This window comes from Oryctolagus cuniculus, chromosome 6, assembly GCF_964237555.1.
Source record: "Oryctolagus cuniculus chromosome 6, mOryCun1.1, whole genome shotgun sequence".
In the NCBI taxonomy this organism is placed as follows: domain Eukaryota; kingdom Metazoa; phylum Chordata; class Mammalia; order Lagomorpha; family Leporidae; genus Oryctolagus; species Oryctolagus cuniculus.
Genome location: NC_091437.1, coordinates 16,025,623 through 16,048,085, shown reverse-complemented (window position 1 = coordinate 16,048,085; position 22,463 = coordinate 16,025,623). Strand labels below are relative to the sequence as shown.

General features: G+C 51.2%; 1 protein-coding gene across 2 annotated transcripts in view; it reads left to right on the top strand.

The window, feature by feature from the left end:
* The window catches only part of MARCHF3 (membrane associated ring-CH-type finger 3), a 183,734-nt gene that overhangs the window by 156,093 nt on the left and 5,178 nt on the right, over positions 1–22,463 (top strand). The window lies entirely within an intron of this gene.

Genomic DNA, 22,463 nt, shown 5'->3' with positions numbered 1-22,463 from the left:
GGTGGGAATTTCAGATGTGCTTTATGGCTTGTGACAATGGAGTTCCTCCCCCAGCACGCTTCACTTCGACGCTTCAATCCCAGTAATATACGTCTCGACCATTCTGTTTACGCCACCCCGCTCACCCCTCTGGGCTGTCATTAGCAGCACCACCATCAACGTTCCTTAATTGACCTTTTTAAAATGCTGGACACCGCTGGCTGCAACACAGCTGCCGCACAGTAAATTTCCAGAGCCAAGAGTCCAGCTTAGTAGCTTGTGAATTGCAGCCCTGAAATATGCTTGGTAAGTGATGCCCACCCAGCCCTTGTCCCTGGGCTACCAGGTGAACCTAGGGCACTGCTCAGCTTTGTGGCCCAATGTTCATGAGTCCGTGCCCTTGCTCCTGTGTCTCCCATGAGTTAAGGAAGTGGCAGGCTTTCTTTTGAGGTTGGCTGCAGAACACTCCCTCCATCTTAGTGGATGAGGTGGGAGAGAATGGCACTGAGTGGTGCAGACGGGTAGCTCCCCGGCAGCTGGCTGGGGCTCCAGCACCAGGCTTTCTCAGCTCCTTACCACTGTGCCTGTGCCTGGCCTCTTTCCCCAACATGTATGTCTCAATCCAGCAAAGCAGGGCAGAGCCCAGGCCACAAGGCGCCAGGTTGCCTGTTGGGTGGTGGGCAGGCCCCCTGGCAGCCAAGAACAGCACACGTGCTCCCTGGGCCACCAGCTTGGGACCTCTGCCGTCCACCAGAACAGGGCCATCTGGGCCACTGGGAATTCTTGGGGGACACTCATTGCCCTCTGAGTCTCTCAAGCCTGAGGTTCAAGGTAGGAGTGGCTCAGGGAACTGCCAAGAGTTGATGGGGACCGGTAGGGGCCGAGATCTGTGCTCCGCCCCATGCAGAGGGCTCTGCCTGCCTGGGACTCACTGGCACCCCGGCGCCATGCAGGTTCCAGCAGCTGTGCTAGCCTCATACTCTCCCTTTGCTCCTTTTTGAAGAAGGAAGCGATGGGGGGCAGGGGCAGTTGAAGGATCCTGGTTGCTCACTGCTTCCTTTTCGCTGACTTCTCCCATGGCTGACTCCTTCGCCCTCCCTGCTCTGACCCCATCCTAACCATTTTTCTGGAGAGTATGGTACAGATCTGCACAGGTGTCACCGTGACTTAACCAAGCCCGGCACGCTTTTTCCTGCCCTGCCCTGGATGTGTGCAAGGGTTTCTGAGTGTTCCCATTGGGGAGAGGGCACGGAGCATCCACGCAAACCCTGCAGCTCCTCTGAGAACCGAGCAACATGCAGACAAGCTGTAAAATCCAATTAAGGACCAACAAATGGCCTGCTTCTGGAGTTTTTCATTTGCTCTCCGTGGTCCAGGTCTTCTCCTGCCCTGAGTACCAGGGCCCTGTCTTGCAGTGTCATTTTCAGCTGAGCTTCAGCCACAGCCACTTCATTTCCAGTGCAGGCAACTCGTGCAGGGCATGGAGGCACCGGCGGAGAGAAGAGACATGGACCCACAGCCTTCTGGGCAGCTCGCCCTACAGCAAATGTGGCTGCAGCCTCTCTTGCCTCCCAGGCCTTGTTCTTTCCCCACTGGGCACCACCCCCTGGCTAGAGGCCCAGTCTGTGCCTAGCACACATCAATCACCTGATTTGCATCCCTTCCTTCTTCCCTCACACTCCACATGGCTTCTGAAGCTGCCCACACTTGGGACTGCCCCAAGGCCAAAAGCTCCTGAGGTAAGATAGTGGGAAATGGCATCAGAAGCCACTTGCTGTCCACTCCGATGCAGACTGCTCTCAGCAGCTGCTCGGAGAACAGCCGCATGTCTTGCTGGCCGCAGCACTAGATGAAACATTTGAGTCAGGATTCTGAAGACTGAAACGGGGTGGGCATTGGGCCAACAGGTGGGACAGGGTTGGGAATTATTTTAGAACTGGCAGGTCGGGACCTTGATGGACCTGGTTTTACCCTATACTGCCTGGCCAAGCACACGCAGTCTTCTGACTGGCAGGTACACTATGCAAACTCCAGTGCTGTTAAGCAGAGTCGTGAGAAACTGGTACTCTGAGTGGGGATGCCTGGCCACTGCTGACTCTGAGATTTGTCAGTTCTGCAGAAATATGTGGGCTGTGAGCCACCTGTTTTGGATTCATGGAAGTCTCTGTGTCTAGGAGTTAACTTAGGACACTCTGCATTTTCCTTACTGTCTTTTGTCCTGGGCTGACTCTGTCCCTGATTCCCAATGTGTTAGAGAACTGGCTGTGGCATCAGACTGCCTGAGTTTCAAAACAGGACCTGTAATGTCTCAGCTGCAGATAGTGATCAAGGGACCTCACCTATCAAAGCTTCGGTTTTTGCATCTGTAAATGCAGATAATGTCTACCTTATATCAGCCCTGTAAGATTGGATTCACCAGCTCTTCATGACTGCAAGAAATAACCTGAGACATGCTACTTATAAAGCAGAGAGGGGTTCATATAGCTCACAGTTTTGGAATCCACATGGTTTGATGCAGGCTCTGCCAAAGACCCCATGGTGGTTGGTGAAGTATGTGTGCAAGAAGAAATGCATGGCAAGCCAGGAGGCAGAGTCCACGACTGGACCCAAGCTCAGGCTTTCATAACCCCCTGCACCCCGCCACCCCCAGCTGTCTAAGGTCACACCCACAACGGCCTAAGGATTCCCCTGGGCCCTGCTCCTAGAGCGTCCACCACCTTTTTTTTAAAAAAAGATTTATTTATTTGAAAGTCAGAGTTACACAGGGAGAGAAGGAGAGGCAGAGAGAAAGAGAGCAGTCTTCCATCCACTGGTTCGCTCTCCAAATGGCCTCAACAGCCACAGCTGGGCCAGTTGGAAGCCAGGAGCCAGGAGCTTCTTTTGGGTTTCCCACTCGGGTGCAGGGACCCAGTGACTTGAGCCATCTTCTGCTGCTTTCCCAGACCATAGCAGAGAGCTGGATCAGAAGTGGAGTAGCCGGGACTCAAACTGGTGCCCACATGAGATGCTGGCACTGCAGGCGGCAGCTTTACCTTTACGCCACAGCCCCAGCTACAGCCCAAGCCTTTCACACTGGGCCTTCAGAGGACTCTCAAAGCCACAGCAACATCCAAGCCAGAGCACGACTTGCAGGCTTGGCACCTGGCAGCTCTAAATGAGTGGCACCCTCTTCCCTCGCCTGCTCCCACTCACTATTGCTACCAGCTGGATTCTTGGGCTCTAGACCTGGTTTCAAAGAATGATTTGGGGAGCCAGCATTGTGGCACAGGGGCTAAAGCCACTGCCTGCAGGGCCAGCATCCCATATAAGCACCAGTTGGAGTCCTGGCTGCTCCACTTCCAATCCAGCTCCATGCTAATGTGCCTGGGAAGGCAGCAGAAAATGGCCCAAGTTCTTGAGTACCAGTACCCACATGGGAGACCCAGATGAAGCTCCTGGTTCCTGGCTTCCAACTGGCCCAGCTGTGGCTATTGAGGCCATTTGGAGAGCAAACCAGTGGATGAAAGATATATTCTCTCTCTGTCTCTCTCTCTCTCTCTCTCTCTTTTTCACTGTAATTCTGCCTTTCACATAAATAAATCTTTTTTAAAAAATAATTTTGATACATGATTTAAAAGGCCATAAAAACATTATTTTAAATCCTTTGCAAAGTGAAGAGGAGCTACTTTAAACAGTTAACCAGTGTTTATTGAGGAATGTGCTTGGGAGTGAGAACTCTAAGAGACCTTTCTGAAGGTTGAAATTGCTGACTGCATTGAGCTCTGCAAATTATGTGGAAGTTTTGTTTTTCCTTGCATTTCCTGAGGAATGAGAATTCATCACAAAGGAAAGCTTTGCTGGCTCTGGCTCTGAGGCTACGGAGGAAAGTGCACGTGGCCTATCAGTTGTCTGCATTCCCAGAAATGAGCGACACAGGAGTTACAGAGACCAGACGTCAAGTGCCGTGTGGGGGCTCTGCCTTCTGGGCACAAACGCAACGCAAGCAGAGCCTCGGGTTGGGGAGCCCTGTTTGGTTTTGAGAAATTCTCACTTGGGGAGCACGCTTTTCACCTACCTGGGTCATAGTTTCCCTACCAATGAGCTGAATAGACAGGATCTATCAGAGGTTTTGTTCCATTATTTGTGGACATCTGGTGCCAAAAATTAACTTAATCAAACATTTCGCTCCATGACACAATATGTATGTATTTAGGAGAGGAACGTGCACTTTTTAATTTGCTCTGGCTTCCTGTGCACAGAGTGACTGACACTCCCCTGTTCTGTGTCCTCGGGTCCTGTGTTAATTGACCTTGTTGCCTTGGATTTCCTCCAAGTAATTAGTTCTGGGGCACCTACCAGTCGGTTTGTGCTCTCTAATCTGAGAGCTATGCTGTTGTGACTGCTTATTATAAAGGATATTACAAAAGTTATAGATGAACACCTGATGAAGAGACAGGGCAAGATATGGGCAAGGAGCACAGTGTTCCCATGCCTTCTCCCGCTGGGCGTACCACCCACCACAGCCCCCATGTGTTCAGCTATCGAAGCTGCCTGTCCCAGCCTCTGTCACCATCATCCTGCAGGCCCTGTTCTTTTTTATTCCACAAATAAATATAGAGTGTCAAGCACTTTGCATAAACCGTTCACCACTCACTCTCAAAATCATCCCCTTTACGGATGGGTAGATAGGCATTTGGTACAGTGGGTTAACTTGCTGCTTAGGACACCTGCATCCCATAGCAGAGAGCATGGGATCAATCCTGCCTCTGCTTCTGATCCAGCGTCCTGCTAATGTGCACCCTGGAAGGGAGCAGCTGTTGGCTCAAGTCCTTGGGCCTGTAAGACCCACATAGGAGACTCTGATGGAATTCCTGGCTCCTGGCTTTGGCCTGGCCCAAGTCTGGCTGTTAGAAGCCTTTGGGGAAAGAACCAACAGATGGAAGACTTCTCCCCTCCTGCCTCTCTCTATTGCTCTGCCTTTCAAATAAATAAATCTTTAAAAGAAAAAATCTCTTCTTGGAGCTGACCTTTAATCCTCAAAGCAACCTTATCTGTGGCCAAATAACAAAACTAAAAGGACCCCCTTATTATACCTCACTAATCCATAGGTTGGCTTGAACTGGACAAGGCAGTCTGAGTGTCCTCTACAGTTGGCCAGCACAGGTGTCTCAAAACTGTCTCACAGCTTCAACAGTCCCCTCTTTACACCACAGCTCAAGGCTCCAAGAGGGAAGAGCTTCTGTCTGGCTTAAACCCCTGGGCCTGCAAGTCCCAGGGTGGCAAGTCCTCTGCATCCTGTTAGTCAGAGCAGTCACAGGCCCCGCCTCTAGTGGGAGGAGCTTCAGACAGGACCAGGAGGAATTGTGTGGGGCCATCTTTGGAGATTAGCTGCCAGACCCTTTTTATGCATGAAGAAACTTGACCAGAGAGGTTGTTATTTACCCAACACAACTGAGCTGGAGAGGGGTTCAGACCCAGGCAGTCGGGCTGGGGGCCTGCACTGTTAACCCCTATGCTGTAATGCCTCTCTGTGGCTGGTTTTAAAAGATTTCCCCCGTCATTCCTGTCTGCCATCTCTTCTTCCTGCTCTAGGTGCCCATTCTGATATGTTTGATGTATAAATGAAATGTATTTTTGTTGAGTATATATCTAATTTACATAAAAGATATCATGCTCTTAACACTTTTTTCCCTTATCGTGATTTTTTTTAAAGATAGATTGATTTATTAATTTATTTGAAAGTCAGAGTTACACAGAGAAGGAGAGGCAGAGAGAGAGAGAGGTCTTCTGTCCACTGGTTCACTCCCCAATTGGCTGCAAAGGCCGGAGCTGCGCTGATCCAGAACCAGGAGCCAGGAGCCCCCTCCGGGTCTCCCACATCAGTGCAGGGGCCCAAGGACTTAGGCCATCCTCTGCTGCTTTCCCAGGCCATAGTAGAGAGCTGGATGGAAAGTGGAGCAGCCGGGTCTCGCTTCGGTGCCCATATGGGATGCCAGCACTGCAGGCGGCAGCTCTACCCGCTATGCCACAGCACTGGCCCCACTTACCATGATTTCTAAGAGCTCTCCAGTGTTTCAGTGTGTGTCTTCCCATGGCTTCTGATGGCTTTTTGGGATTGACTTTTCCATTTCAGGCTCCCTGAGCCAGCCGGCAGTGCTCTGAGGTGTATCCTGGTCACATCTGCATATGGGCCCTGAGGAGTGGGTCGGGGGTTAGCAGATATCTGGGTTAAAGGATATTGGCAAATTTCACTTCTCTTTTTCATCTTGTTCTCCCCAAACACTGTTCCACATTAGATATTCCCCAGAGGTGGTTGGGTTTTCCTATTTTTCCATGTTGTTTGCAACACTCGCTATTATTTATTTGTTCATTTTAGATAGAATAAACTTGGTCTTACTACTTGCACCTGCTCAGAGTTTTTCTTCACATTTCCTGTCGGGTTCCCTGTCTTCCCTGGTTAGTCTCCTAGTCAGGCTGAAATGCCACAAAGTCAGTCTCATTTCTCAACTCTCAGTAACTTCCGCTATAGCATGCTGTGTTGAACAGAATTTTTACGTAGTCAAATTAGAGTTTTGCCACTTGGTTTGTACTGTGGGTGGCCTTTAAATTTAAGAAGTCCTGTCTCATTGCAAAATCACTAAGTTACTGGCAGGTGTTTAGCCTACCGGTTAGGGAACTGGTTGAGACACCCACGTCCCATATCAGAGTGACAGGGTTTGAGTCCCAGCTCTGGCTCTTGACTCCAGCTTCCTGCTAGTGCAAACCCTGAAAGGCAAGCAGGGATGGCTAAGTAACTGAGTTCCTGCCACACATGTGGGAGACCTGCCCTGAGTTCCCAGGTCCTGACTGTGGCCAGGCCCAGTCCCAGGAAACCTCTGCACACACTGCCCAGGCATCTGGGGCTCTGAACCAGTAGATGGAAACTTTCTTTGTCTCCCTGCCTCTCAAATAAATAAATAGATACTTTGTAAATCATGAAGTTACCCCTGCCCTGTATTTTCTCCCTTTAGCTTTGTAGTTTTGTCTCTGACCCTAGGCTCTCTGGAATTCAGTAAATGGTGTAAGATAGGGACCCAACTTTATCTCCCTGAAGTAGGCAGTTTTTCCATCTCCTTCTATTAAACGATCTCCCATTGGCTTGTTTATTTCTGGAATCATCTGTCCCATATATCCAGCTCCATGTAACCATGGGTCTGTCTGTGAGTGTTCACACCATGGCTTCACTCCATGTGTCTGCCTGTTTTTCTTACCGTGCCTCTATGTTTGTCTCATGTGTGCTCTGATGGGCACAGCAGCTCCTTCCCACACCACTGCTGACTTCATCTTGATTTTTTTTCAAAATTGACTTATGATCAAGCTTTTTATGCTTGTGTACAAATTTTACATTTGTTAAGTCATGGAAAAGATCTTGATGGAATTTTACTGAAATTGTAGGATCTTACACATTAACTTCATGAAAGTTAACATCCTTATAATTTTTAGTAATACCATATGATGATCATAGCATATCACCATCTGCTCAGCTGGTATTTTGTGCCCTGTAATTGAGTGTTAATCTTTGTGAAGAAGATTCTGTGTGTCTGCTGTTAGTTTAATTCCTAAACATTTTATAGTTGGTGTTGTTATTACAAATGAGATTTTATTTTCTAGTTGGTTAGCTGATGTTGAAGAGCACTGTTTATGCTGTGCCTTTGCTGAATTCTGTTATTTACCATAGTTTGTTGATTCTGCATTTGTTCATCCCTTTCTAAGCCTGTACTTACCCATCTGAATGCAGTGGTCAGGCTCTCTAGGTCTCTCCTATTGCAGTCACGTTAGCAGGTGTGTTTGCTGGGTTCCTCATCTCAAAGACAATGTCCGAAGTTTTCCCCACCATGATAATTGGTCTGATTTATTTTCTTAATTTGAAAGGCAGGGAGGAAGAGAAAGAGAAAGAGAGCTCCCATCTACCACTTCACTCCTCGAATGCCAGCAAGACCCAGGGCTGAGCCAGGCCCAAGCCAGGAACAGGAACTCAGTGCAGACTTATTGTGTGGATAGCAGGGACCCATCCACTTGAGCCACCATCCACTGCCTCCCAGGTGTGCATTAGCAGGAAGCTGGAATCCGAAGCAGAGATTCAAACCCAAGCACCCTGGTACTGAGCATGGGAATCTTAATTGGCACCTTAAACACTAGGCCAAAGACCCACTCTCCACCACCATTAGGTTTGCCAAACCTTTCTCCTACGTTACTTCATTAAATTATTCTGTCTCCTCTCTATTTCTAATCAATCCTCTGAGTTTTAAAAATTATTACATAGGCCGGCGCCGCGGCTCACTAGGCTAATCCTCTGCCTGCGGCACTGGCACACCAGGTTCTAGTCCCGGTTGGGGCACTGGATTCTGTCCCGGTTGCTCCTCTTCCAGGCCAGCTCTCTGCTGTGGCCAGGGAGTGCAGTGGAGGATGGCCCAGGTGCTTGGGCCCTGCACCCCATGGGAGACCAGGAAAAGCACCTGGCTCCTGCCATCGGATCAGCGTGGTGCGCCGGCTGCAGTGCGCCAGCCGCGGCGGCCATTGGAGGGTGAACCAATGGCAAAGGAAGACCTTTCTCTCTGTCTCTCTCTCTCTCACTGTCCACTCTGCCTGTCAAAAAAAATATTACATAAATAAGCTGTTTCATATAATAATTAAATGTAAGTGATAACACTGAGAAAATTGTGCCTGCTTTCCTCCAGTGCAGGAAGACCACTATCGTTCCTGGAGAGATCGTAAGGAGCATTTCTGCATCTGTAGACAAGAACTGAAATAGACCTCAAACCAAGGCCACGCATCCCAGTCCCATGCCACAGAGTTGTGTCTCACGTGTTCCATGTCCTTGTTCATGATCCCCTTTGCTAGCAGAGAGCCGGGCTCTCATGGTCCTTGACTTCCTTCCCGTGTGACACGTCCCTGTGCCTGTGAGCTGTCTCCACAGCCACTCCCCCAGCCCTGCATGGAAGTCCCCACGTGGCACTGGCTCTGGCCCCCACAGCTGGCCCCGCCTTCCTCACTCAAGATGCACCCTGTGAAGTTGCCTCCCCATCACTCAGTCTCTGATTAATTTCTCCCATTGTTTCCTTATCGTCCCTGGTAGCCTCTCTGGGTTAATGGTTTTTGAAGAGTAAATTCTTCTCTTTCTCCCATCCTCTTATTCTACTCCTATTTTTATTATTGTCTCTCTTCTTGTTTGGGGGATTTTTTTTAATCTTTTATTTATCACAAAAGAAAAAAGAGATCAATCTCCCAGCGAATGCTTCTCTTCTCAAATGCTTACAACTCCTGGAGTGGGCTGGGCTGAATTCAGTCCAGGTCTCTCACGTGGGTGACAGGGATTCAGCTACAACTATTGGAGCCAACACCTGCTGCCTCCCCGGATGCACACCGACAGGAAACTGGAATCGGGTGGAGCCAGGACTCACACCCAGGTACTCAGTATGGGATGTAGGTGTGCCAACCACAGTGTTAACCACCAGGCCAGGAACCTGCCCCTTGCTAGTTTTACTTCTTATTCGCTCTTGTTTCCTTGGTTTTTGCTTCCAGATAACTGATTTAAAACTATAAAATTTCTTCTAAGTACTTCTTCATCTAATTACTCCAATTTTAAAAACTTCTCATTATTTAAATTTTACTTCTAAACATTTAAAATGTTTTCTTGTTTCTGTCTTTAACTCAAATTCTTTATGAGTGAGTTTTGGCAAATTAGCAGAGGGAACGGAGAGTGTTATTCTTTTTTTTTTTTTTTTTTTTTAACAGGCAGAGTGTATAGTGAGAGAGAGAGAAAGGTCTTCCTTTTTGCCGTTGATTCACCCTTCAATGGCCGCCGCGGCCGGCACGCTGCAGCCAGCGCACCGCGCTGATCCGATGGCAGGAGCCAGGTGCTTCTCCTGGTCTCCCATGGGGTGCAGGGCCCAAGCACTTGGGCCATCCTCCACTGCACTTCCTGGCCACAGCAGAGAGCTGGCCTGGAAGAGGAGCAACCGGGACAGAATCCGGAGGCCCGACTGGGACTAGAACCCAGTGTGCCGGCGCCACAAGGTGGAGGATTAGCCTATTGAGCCGCGGCGCTGGCCGAGTGTTATTCTTTTGTATTTTGGTTATTAATTACAAAGACATAAGGTCTCTGTAATGCTGATTATTTAAAGTCGTGGATTTCTTTTTTTTTTTTTTTTTTTTTTTTTTTTTTTATTTTTGACAGGCAGAGTGGACAGTGAGAGAGAGAGACAGAGAGAGAAAGGTCTTCCTTTGCCGCTGGTTCACCCTCCAATGGCCGCCGCTGCAGCCGGCGCACCGCGCTGATCCTGGCAGGAGCCAGGAGCCAGGTGCTTTTCCTGGTCTCCCATGGGGTGCAGGGCCCAAGCACCTGGGCCATCCTCCACTGCACTCCCTGGCCATAGCAGAGAGCTGGCCTGGAAGAGGGGCAACCGGGACAGAATCCGGCGCCCCAACCGGGACTAGAACCCGGTGTGCCGGCGCCGCAAGGTGGAGGATTAGCCTATTGAGCCACGGCGCCGGCTCAGTCGTGGATTTCTTTGGCTTAATACTTGGTTGGTTATATAAAAATATACATATATATATGTATATATACATATATACACAAGTGAACCATATATGCTACAAATGTTATAGCTTATGTGTGGTAAACATCCTCCTATCTTTGCTCTTTTTCACGCTTGGTCTCTCAACTTCTGCAAGGGGCATACAGAATTTTCTGATTATAATTATTGGTTTTATTTCTCCTTTTATTCCTGTCAGGTGCTTTGTATACTTGAAGCTATACTGATAAGTTTACCTTTATCAGTAGATCTTCTTGACATATTGTTCCTCTTACCAAAATATAATATTCTACTATTCTGCTTGTACATTCTGATATTTTAATATCCTATTTGGTCAGTTTCTATTAAACATTCCTGTACCTTTGAAGTTTCCTACAGAGAACATTGTCCAATGTTCTTTTTAACATTTAATCTGAGAACCTTTATCTTTGGGTTGGCGAGTTTAGTACATTTACATTGATTTTGCTATTCTGTTGTCTTGACGCTAGCATCTTACCTCGTGTCTCATTGTTTTTCCCTGTGAACTCATATTCTCCAGGGAGCTTCATTACCTTGGTTGGTGATGCTGATTGATGATATCAGCAGAAGGAGGGGCATACACCTGGGCTGGGAGACCCTCGGCTGCAGCCACTGGATGCAGCCACTCTCCGTGTGCCGTGCCTTAGCATTGACCCTGCCCTCAGGAAGCCTCTGCCCTGATCACTGTTTCCGAAGTCCCATTTCTCTGGATTGCATTCAGCTTGCCATGGGAGAGTGGAGGACCAGAGAAATGGAATTCCTTGTGGCCGGTGATCTGCCTGCACACACATTGCGTGCCCCTAGCCCATCCTGCATAGAACACACCAGAACTGGTGGCCCTGGGCTATTGCCTTGGGTGTGAGGCTTCCAAGGAGAAGCACTACACAGAGGAGAGAGAAGGACAAGACTCTCCCTCCTAGACCTGTGCCCAGGTGGCACCCAGGCCCACCTCCACTCAGACCTTCCACACTTCTATAAATAATCCTTGGGTTTTATTATTTTTTTCTCAGCTCCAGCAAATCTTCTCTCACTTATTCAGCACTTCCAGAATTGACAGGGCGGGGATGATGGGGTCAGGATGAGTTCCCCATACTGATAGCTTTGTCAAAAAGTCCTTGGAGCCCTGGCATTGCTGAGCAGGGGGAGGGTGTGGAGAAGAGACCCATAACCTTGACTGTGGTGCCCAAGCCCCATTGGGCCACCTTCTCTGCTGACAGAGAGAGCAACTGAGCTAGATTTCACTGGAAACAAAAGGCTGGGCTGCTACAAATGAGAGTGTTGAAGTCTGTTCAGTCCTTTGATTCTTAGATCATGCATAATGTCATCTGATTCTCTGGCTCTTGGGGGCTGTGTGTGTGTGCAAAGGGCAGTGAGTGCCGTCGGGACCTTGGGTGCGTCCCACATAAACACAGTCACCACACCTCTCCCGGCTCTCTGCCTGCCATGGCCAGAAGAGGCAGCCGTGACTTTCACCCAGCCACAAACGAGTCACACTAAGTAGACGTGGACCTGTGCTTTACTCCTGGATGGAGCTTCAGAGCTGCTGGTGTTTTTCAGTCTGCCTTGGGAAAGGTGGGGGGCGAGGCTGCAGAACACCTGTCCCAGAGCAGCCTGTGCCACGGAGGCCACCGAGAACAGCCCCCATGATGGGCGGGTGGCGTCACCCTTACTGTAGAATGATCAGAACTGCTCAGACAGCTTGCTGCACCTTTTACAGTTAATTTTGTTAAGGCATAAAGTGTCACTGGCTATTTTCCATCGCTGGTCTTCCTTTCACAGTCTGCGCTTAGGACTGATGGTATCTCATGCTCCAAGATTGTCAGCTGAGGGTACTGGAGGCCCTGGCTGTGCAGATGGATGCCACGTGGGTGGGCACCCTGCCCACTCGAGCCCCCCAGGCATGGAGATGCTTTTGGAGAGTCTACAGAAGCCATCTTGGACTCTGCTCTGGGCATCAGTGGTCGGTGCTGCAGTCTGAGACACCGGCCTCAGTCATGGTGGGCAACATCTTAAGCTCATGGCCGAGTTAGGAGGTCTGTTGTGGGATAACAGATTCCCCCAAAACATGTAGCATTCTGGAAGGATGTTCAGAACAGAGCACGGGGGGCAGCTCTGACCCAAGTAACCTTTTGCAGCTCGGCAAGTCCTAAACGTGACTGCCTTCCCGCCGAGTTCTGTGGGAGCTGACAGGGTGGGGAGGGAAGGATCTAATCTGCTCTATCCTAGATGAGGAGGATTAAGAATTAGCCAAGGTCTGCAAAGGGCAAGGCACCTGCAGCCATGCACCCGGGTTGAGGCAGCCTGGGTGGGGTTTGCATGTGTTGAATACTCTGGTGATCATACCCGTGTACGAGAGGTAGGTCTCCTCCAAGCACGTACCTTCCAGACCCCTCAGTAGTCACGCAAGCTAGTCTCCAGACCCGGACACACCCAGTCTCTACCGCCTTCCTACTCACAAAACAAGTCGCCTTGGAGAAATGTCTGACTCTGTGTCAGGGACAGGAAATGCCCAAGGTGGATCCAGAACACTTTGTCATACCAGAATGCAAGGAAGCCTAATGTGATCATGTCCAAAGGACAAAGAATGCAACTTAAACACCTCCCACTGGCCTCAGAGACCAAAATGAACATCAGACAGTAATTAGTTACACGTCTTCTGTGTTGAAAGTCACATTTGTAATGACACTAAAAACCACCCTCATTAGTAACCTTTGGAACATGCTAAAGAATCAGGTCACCCCGTAGCTGAGTGCCTGGGTTCAAAGCCCAACTCCTCTCCCAGCTCCAGCTTCCTGCTACCACACACCCTGGAAGACAGCAGGTGATGTCTGTAGCACTTGGGTGTCAGCCAGGAGATTTGGATGAAGTTCCTGGCTCCTGGCTTCAGCCTTACCCAGTCGTGCTAGTGGTGGGCATTTGAGGAATGAACCACTAAATGGAAAAGCTCTGTCTCTGCCTTTGAAATAAAAGTAAATACATAAAAATTAAAAACAAAACACCGTGGGACTATCAGGAAATGTGAACAGTGAACACGAAGTCATACTAAAGAATTATTGCCTGCAGTAGGTGTAATGGAATGGTGATTATGTGCTTCGTAAGTTCTTATCTGTTAGAGGTACTCGCTGAAGGGTGGATGAAATGATTGGGGGTAATGGGGAGACGCTGGTCAAAGGTCGCAGCATCAGGTGGACAGGACGCATGGGCTCTGGAACTCTGTTGTCTGGCCGATGCCTGAGGCCAATAAGGACATACCTAATAGACTGCTGAGAGTGAGCGGAAATGTTGTCAAAAGCACAAATGATGGGCGTGTGAGGTGAGGGATAGGTTGCTTAGCTCTAATAAATTTAGTCTCTGCATATATCAGGACATCATGGTTTACCTCATAAATATGAAAATGTTTATGTCAGTAATGCCTCAGTAAAGGTGGGAAAGAAGACAAAAAGGATACTGTGTGGCATACACTGCGGACAGACGTGTATGGAGCCTTAGTATCCTCTGGAGAGTGAATTACAAACGCTAAGGAAAGAAGGTTTGCAGTATCTGGGATTTGCTTTAAAATAATCCCAAAGCAGAGGGAGTCGGGGGAGTGAGGAGTCCAGCTGGAAGCAGACTGGCCCTATATGGATACTTGTTGGAGCCGGATTTGCCATTTGTTGCAGGTGTCTTCCTGCTTTGCATATAGGTTTAAACTTTTGCTTCCCGAGAGAGGGAGATGGAGAGGGAGCGAAGGAGGAGGGAGAGAGCTGGGCACATCTGCCAGACAACAAGTTCTGTCTAACAGAATGCTGTGGCTCTGCAGGGACAGTGAGCAGCAGGGGTGGGCCCTGGCTGGGGCAGGAGAGCAAGAGGCTCCACGTGAGTTTAGAAACCAGGGTGGGTTTGAATTACAGGCTTAGGTTCCAGGATTCTGCGTGCAGATGTCCTGGGTGCCCAGCTCGGATGCTCGATGTCGGCCATGCTAGCGTGAGTGCCACCCTGTGAGGACAGCCGGCCGCTGTGCTGGAGCTGTCCTGAGAAGGCAGGTGCATCCAAGCGGAGACCTTGGGCTCAGCGCCAGCAATGGTGCTGTCAGGGATGAACAGAAGGCCAGTGGTCCTTGGTGCTCCAGTTTAGTGCAGACCAACCCACATCCCGCCGAGGGTGGAGGGCGTGCAGGAGCTGTCACTCTCAGACTGCCCCACGGTGAAATGGGGGCACATTCACTGTGATCCAGCCCAACATGGGCCACAGGGCACACCAGAGACCACTGCCTCCCAAAGGACAAAGCCAGGGAAGGCTCTGTTTCTCCTCTGTGGCCCAGGAAATGAACCTTCACGTACACACACTGTGCACACTCCAGCACACACAGAGCACTGGAAGTATCCCAGGACAGGTCAGCCCAATCTGTGTTTCATTCAGCCGATCTCCAGCTGATTCCTCCCCATCCCCATCCCTCCCACGCTCTCAAGTTCAGCACCGCTCCAGGCAAAAGCCCCAGCTCAGGGGGCTTAGGGAGGAAAATACAAGGCAGCCATTGTCAAAAGCAGGTCTCTCCAGAGAGCAGCCGGGCAAGAAGTGGCCGTGTGTCCCCCACTGCTGCTTCAGGGTCTGGAGTCAGCACACGTCTCTCTCCACAGCCTCTCACGAGCTCTTCTGAACAGAAGGGAAATGCAAGCCCTGAAGAAACTGCCTGTGTTGATTTCACAATTCAGTGTTTCTCAACCTTCCCCCCCACTTCTTGGGGAAGAGTAGCCAAAGGGCCAGAGTGATTCCTTCTGACAGCCTTAGTGCCAAGCTGGCTTTGGCTGGGACACGCTTCAACACCCATTCCCACCTGATGGCTCAGATCATTTGTTTAAATGAAGATCAGAAACCTAGCTCTGGCCAGCTTCAAGGACAGGTGAGGTGCTGCCGTCTCGGTTCCATGGCCCAGACAGAGTGGCGTTCAGTTTCAGATGTGACTTCTCCCCCGTGGGAAGACAGTTCCAACCCAGCAGTATGCAGGCCTGAACACGGGAAGGCGGGAGAGAGCAGGGCAGCCAACGGGCGGGAGCCAAAGCATTTTCTCAGCATTTGGTCTCAATGGGAGAACTTGGAAGTGACTGCCAAGCAAGTTCCAGAAATCCATCGCATTTCCCGTCTGAGCTCTGAGCACCGTGGCAGCTCCAGTGTCGCTATTATCTTGGGTTTTAAACAACTCTCTCTCTCTCTCTCTCTGCCTCTGCTTCTCTATAACTCTGTCTCTCAAATAAATAAATAAATCTTAAAAAAAAAAAGAGCCAGCTATGCCACACTGCTGCCTGCAGTGCTAGCATCCCATGTGAGCGCCTATTCGCATCCCGGCTGCTCCATTTCCAATCCAGCTCTCTGCTATGGCCTAGGAAAGCAGCAGTGGAAGGTGACCCAGGTGACCCAGGTGACCCAGGTCCTTGGGCCCTGGACCCCCGTGGGAGAAGTTCCTGGTTCCTGGCTTCAAATCAGCACACAGCTCCGGTTGTTGTGGCCATCTGGGGAGTGAACCAGCGGATGGAAGACCTCTCTTTCTGTCTCTCTCTGCCTCTGCTTCTCTGTAACTCTGCCTTTCAAATAAATAAATAAATCTTTAAACAATAGGGATGAAGTTGCAGTGTGAGTGCCGAGTCATAGCACTGATGGTGGTCACAAGTGCCTCTCTCCTGCCGGCCGTGCAGAACACCTGTACAGGAGCCCTGCACCTGCATGGACTTGGAAGGGGAAGTGAATGCACATTAGTGCAAAGTGAGCCAGAACAGGAGGTCCAGTGGAGACCACTTCCAGGGGGAGCTGGCGTGTGTGTAAGACGGAAAACTCCCAAGTGCACGTCCCGGAGCGTCTCATGGAAAAGTCACTGTCATCGTATAGTATTCAGTTTTCAGAAGAAAAAAAAAAAGCCGCTGTTGCTATTCTTCAGGCTCAGCTAGCTGCAGGGTGGGAAGAGGGTGGCTAGGATTCCGTCTCGGGGCAGGCTGTCCCTCTGAGGGGTATGCACAAAGCCCATCTTTGGGCAGCTCTTGGTCCCTAGACTCAGTATTATCTATTCCTGCCCAACCCCCAGTTGTCAGAACCGAAATGTCAGAGGGCACTGAGTCCCACGCAGCTGCCCGGCCAAGTGCTGGCCAGCCCCAGCCCCTGATGGCGTCTCAGAACCAGCCCCAGAGGGCTGCAGACCTGGGGGGCCCTGCGCGTGTCCACAATTCTCCCTGTGATCTCACCAAGCAGCCCTCTTCTGTCTTGCCCTGTGCCCTGGCTGAAGTCTGGATTGGGTCATCTGGGGCTGGAGCAGAATGTCACCGCGAGAGGGTGTCCAAATGAGGCCAACAAGAAGTCAACTCTAGACCTTCCCCGCCCTTCCCCTGGGTGCTCGGGTACCCGGACTGTGGAGGCGCGAGCTGCCCCCTGGTGCCCGCATCTTTCCTAATGGCTGGTTCCCGTGCCCTGCAGCCTGCTGCGCGGTACTCCTGCCTTTTGCAACTGCACTTAGCACAGCTGGAGCTTTGCCTTTTTGTGTGAATACCTGACTGACATCCGTCTCCCATGCCAGGCTGTGAGCCCCACCAGGGTCAGACAAGATCCCCTTCGACGAAGCATGGGATTGTCAGGGCCTACCACACAGCATGAGTTAGCACAGGGCTCAGAAAGGTTGAATTAACAGGATGTGCTCCCACTATTGGCAGTGGCCTTCCTTGGGTAAGCTCCTGGCAGACTAATTCCCAGAGAGATGTTAGCTCTAACCAAGACTGCTTCCACTCAGCCTCCCAGGTACCAGCAGTACATTCACGAAACAGGCCCACCTCAACACCCAAGCCAAAATGGTGGTGTTAGTCGGTCTCCTGTTCCTACGCGTTCACAGCCCACTGACTGCACTGGTGTGCTCCTTCCCCAGGACTTAATTCTCCCATCAACTCTGGAACAGGACCTCGTTCCGGGCTGAGACGCATGGGACTGTTCGACTTTCCAGGGCCGCACAGTGACGGCCGATAGTGTCATTCGCTGTGGCTCCTGGCAGGGGCTTCCCATGTGCAGAGCTGGTTCCCGAGCAAACGGTGCTGCTCTTTACTTTTTATCTAAAAGATATCTACGGGGAAGGCTCATGCATGTGGGAAAACATGAATTTGGGATATAACTCATAACCACAGCTGGCATATTTTCAACTGGGGTCAGTTTTCTGTGATAAAAGGAGAAAAAAAAATTTTAACAGTCTTTCTTAATCAGAGCTGAATCACCATTTCCAATAATTCCTGTTATTCAGCCTACGCCCAGTGCCCAGCAGGGCGCTGGGATGTGGTTGCACTGCCTCTTGGTCAGCTTCAACGATGCCCAGATGCACTGTTAACACGTGGCTCTGAACCACGTACGGCTGCTCCACCCACCTCTGTCTGGCTTGCCTAATGGTGAGGACCCCCCATGAGCCCATTATGACAGAACACTCACTCATCTCCCTGATGTCAGGGCAAGTACATCCTGAAATGCAGCCAGCCTGGGAAGGGTCAGTGCACCGACCGGACTGTAGCTCTGTTACCTGAGAGTTCATAACAGCGGGAGGAAGATGGAAAAACTGAGGCTGTGGAGAAAGGAATCTTCCCTGCTCCAGAGAATTCCGCCTTCAAGGTCTGACAAGCACAGATCAGCTAAATAAACTCAAGAGGGGTTTTGTTTCAAGTTTATTTATTTGAAAGCCTGAGACAGATTGCTGGTTCACTCCCCAAATGCCCTCAACAGCCAGGGCTAGCCCAAGCCAAAGCCAGGAGCCCAGAACTCTACCCACATTGCCCATGTGGCTGGCAAAGATCCACGTATTTGAACCATCATCTGCTGCCTCCTAGGACGTGTTAGCAGGAAGCTGGATTGAAAACAGAGCCAGGACTCAAACCCAGGCATTCTGATATGGGACGCAGGCATCCCACGTAGCGGCTTAACTGCCGTGCCCAACAGTGGCCGTGAAAACATTCTCTAAACTCCACTATGCCAACAGCTGCCATTAGTTTGAAGAACCAAGATTTAAAATAGGGATTTGGGGGTTATCTGACAGTTGGAATTGTTCCCATCCTTTTTTTTTTTTTTTTTTTTTTTGACAGGCAGAGTAGACAGTGAGAGAGAGAGACAGAGAGAAAGGTCCTCCTTTGCTGTTGGTTCACCCTCCAATGGCCGCCGCGGCCGGCATGCTGAGGCCAGCGCACCGCACTGATCCGATGGCAGGAGCCAGGTGCTTCTCCTGGTCTCCCATGGGGTGCAGGGCCCAAGTACTTGGGCCATCCTCCACTGCACTCCCTGGCCACAGCAGAGAGCTGGCCTGGAAGAAGGGCAACCGGGACAGAATCCGGCGCCCCGACCGGGACTAGAACCCGGTATGCTGGCGCCGCAAGGCGGAGGATTAGCCTAGTGAGCCGCGGCGCCGGCCCCCATCCATTTTTGACAAGGAACAGCACCGTTTTCATTAGCAAACTGGTTCTGTAAATTACTCTGGGACAGCAGAGGGGTCGCCATCAAACACACAGCACTGGCCGACCACACTGATTCCTCAAGACAGGAACTGGCTGTGTCATCTTGGACTTCACTGCGAGGCTGTGCCTGGTGAAGCGAATTCTCCCCGAGAATGGCTGTGGGAGGAGGAAGCGAGTGAGCGACTCCTCTGGCCCCGTGACCCCGCTGCAGCATGGGGTGATGCCCTGTACCTAGCACGGCTCTGGGAGCTCTCAGGATGTGACAAGGGCCTGGCCTCGTGGACACTCAACCCATGTGCACCTCTCCCTGGCTCCCGTGTTCCTCTCGGCGGCCCTTGCAGTGCTTTTCTGCTCTCGTGGGTGACAAACGACAGTTCCACGGTGAGGAAGAGGCCAGGGTGACAGCCCTGCTCCCTGGGAAGTGCTGAGCACTGCTACGTCCCCAGAGCCGCCCACTGCCCCACAGCCACACCCCTGCAGCAGGCCCCCTTGGGGACGCCTGCGATGAGGTCACCTCAGGCACGCAAGCCCTGTTTCTGCACAGAGGACCCTACCCACCTATTCTTGGGGTGCAGTCCAGACATGAGGAGTGAACCTTTTGCAGGGTTCAGACTTTCCAACAGTGCTTTTCTTAGGAAGACAGCCACATTATGGCAGTGGTCTGACTACACAGCTGGAAAAGTGGTTCATAGGACACTGTGGCTCCAGGAAGAACCGCTTCAGTCCCATCTCGCTACCGCGGCAAAGGCAGCATTAATGAAGGACTGAAGCTGGCAGCCAACAAAAAGGCTGGGCCATGGCCCCAGGTTTTGGAAGAGAACAAACTCATACCAGGATGTAGGCCAAAGAGCAGCACCTGGAGGCAAGAGTGTGGCACAGCAGTTAGGATACCACTGGAGACTTGCATCCCATTTTGGAGTTCCTAGGGCCAAGCCTTGGCTGTGCTTCCTAGTCCAGCTTCCTGCTAATGCACACTCTGAGGGCAGCATGAAAGCCCCAGTGCTCGGGGTCCTGCCACCCATGTGGAAGATGCCAATTAAGTTTGGGACCCTGGCTTCAGCCTGGTGCAGCCTTGGCTGTCGTGAGCATTTGGGGAGCAAACCAGCAGATCTGGCTCTCAGGAAATATATACATAAACAGCACTTACTAAAGGGCAATGAGGGCCGGCGCCGCGGCTCACTCCTCCGCCTGGCGGCGCCGGCACACCGGGTTCTAGTCCCGGTCGGGGCGCCAGATTCTGTCCCGGTTGCCCCTCTTCCAGGCCAGCTCTCTACTGTGGCCAGGGAGTGCAGTGGAGGATGGCCCGAGTGCTTGGGCCCTGCACCCCATGGGAGACCAGAAGCAGCACCTGGCTCCTGGCTTCGGATCAGTGCGGTGCGCCAGCCTCAGCGTGCTGGCCGTGGCGGCCATTGGAGGGTGAACCAATGGCAAAGGAGGACCTTTCTCTCTGTCTCTCTCACTATCCACTCTGCCTGTCAAAACAAAAAAGGGATGGGGGGGAATGAATGAGAGCTGAGAGGCTATCTGGCTCAAATGTGGAGAGTAAGAAGGGAAAACCCATGAGCTGGGACTCACAGTTTGGGCAACAAGTCCGTGAGAAGGTCTTCTGGGGACCACCCTCGGCCAGTGCTCGGCCAGCTGTCTCTCAGAAGAGAAGTGTACGCACTCAGCGCAGTGAGACATTGTGTCCCCCTGGTCCCTGCCGACACTAGCGACCACTCGTGGCCACACTTAAGTCATGGGATCCAGGACCAGAGGAAATAAACAAACACCCACAGCAGACAGCTGGAGCTTTTCACATCCAGACTAAAGCCACAGACCCTGAGAACCACACCTGGCCCAGGTACCCGGCCCCTCAAGCCAGTACTCACATCTGCCCAAAACACCCAGGCACTGGCCATTGGACACCAGCCACCAGCTGCGAGCCAGGTGAGTTAGAAAACAAAGCTTACAAAGTGATGGTTTATTTCACATCGCAGAGCTCACCCCACTACTGAAGCCGGTGGCATACAAATGCAAACGGCTTTAGATTCCACCGATGGAGGCTCAGCTGCAGTCACACACAGCAAAGCACAAGAATCACCAAAAAGGAATCAGTGCTGTGATTTCTCTAAAAGCAAACTTGGCTGGCATTTAAACTGAGAATTCCAAGTCGGCCTGGAGGAGGAAGCACTCACACAATAGTGTTTTACTGTTATCAAGTAAGCGGGCTACTGAACAGGCTGTCCCTGAGAGGTGCGTTTTGTTTCTGGAGAAATCTCAGCGGGGCACAGGATTTACTGTGCTGCTAAAAGTGAAAGAAAAAGCATTACTGTAGAAGCAAGGGCAGGGGTGGATGTCACTCAAGCTCACACTCTGGGTCCCACGCGCGTCTCCAGGGCAAACGGGCTCCTGGTCACCCTCTGGCTGCCCACTGCTCTCACACTGCCTGTCCATGCCAGCCAGAGCTGCTCCCCAGGAACTAACTGCTCTTCCCACTCAACAGCTCCAGCCCCCAACACCTTGAAAAAGGACTTCGCTGAGTTTTGCATTATGTCCTTTTTTCTTTCTTAAGGTTTATTTATTTGAAAGGCAGATCTACAAAGAGAGGAAAAGACAGATTTTCCATACACTGGTTCATTCTTCAAATGGCACTAATAGTCGGGGCTGGGCCAGGCCAAAGCCAGGTGCTTGGAACTTCAGCGTCTCCAATGAGGGTGGCAGGTGCCAAAGCATTTGGGCCATCCTCCGCTGCCTTCCCAGGTGCATTACTGGGGAGCTGGATCAGAGGTGGACCAGCCAGGACTCAAACTGTGGGGAGCAACTCGGACTAGACTGTTACTGGAATTAAGACTTATTCTATGCATCTGCTCTCCCACAATATGGCGCTGGGAGAGGAAGAAACAGCTTCTACACAGCTGCCTCCAGTTCAACCAATAAACAGCAGGACCTGCTCCTGATTGGAGGAGAGCAGCGTACTCGGCGTGTGGGTAGCAGAGTTGGGATTGGTGGAAGAGGACTATAAAGGAGGAGAGACAATATGCACCAGGAACATCTATCTGAGGGAACACCTGTGCAGCCCCCGAGAGAGCCGGCCGGCGGTGTGCCACTCCCCCGCGGAAGTGGGGAAAGTGGCAGGGGGAACCGCCCTTCCACGGAGGTGGAAGGGTCGGTAGCCAACCCGGGAAGAACCAGCAGCAAACCTGGGGAGGGCCGAGCAGACAAAAGAACAGCGCAGGGTCCTGTGTCGTTCCTCCGCGAAGAGGGGGAGCGACACAAACCAGTGTTCCTATGGAATCCTGGCATCACAGGCAGCTTAACCCACAGTGCCCCAGCGCCGGCCCCTGCAAGTCATGTTCTAAATTCCTCCCTCAGCCCCATTAATTTGGTTCTGAAGTCTCCTTCAGACAGGCAGCCCCAGAGGAGAAACACCAAATCCTAAATGCTGCCTGCTGCAGTGCCTTTGTTGGGCAGGCAGGGATGGCCCATTGCGGTT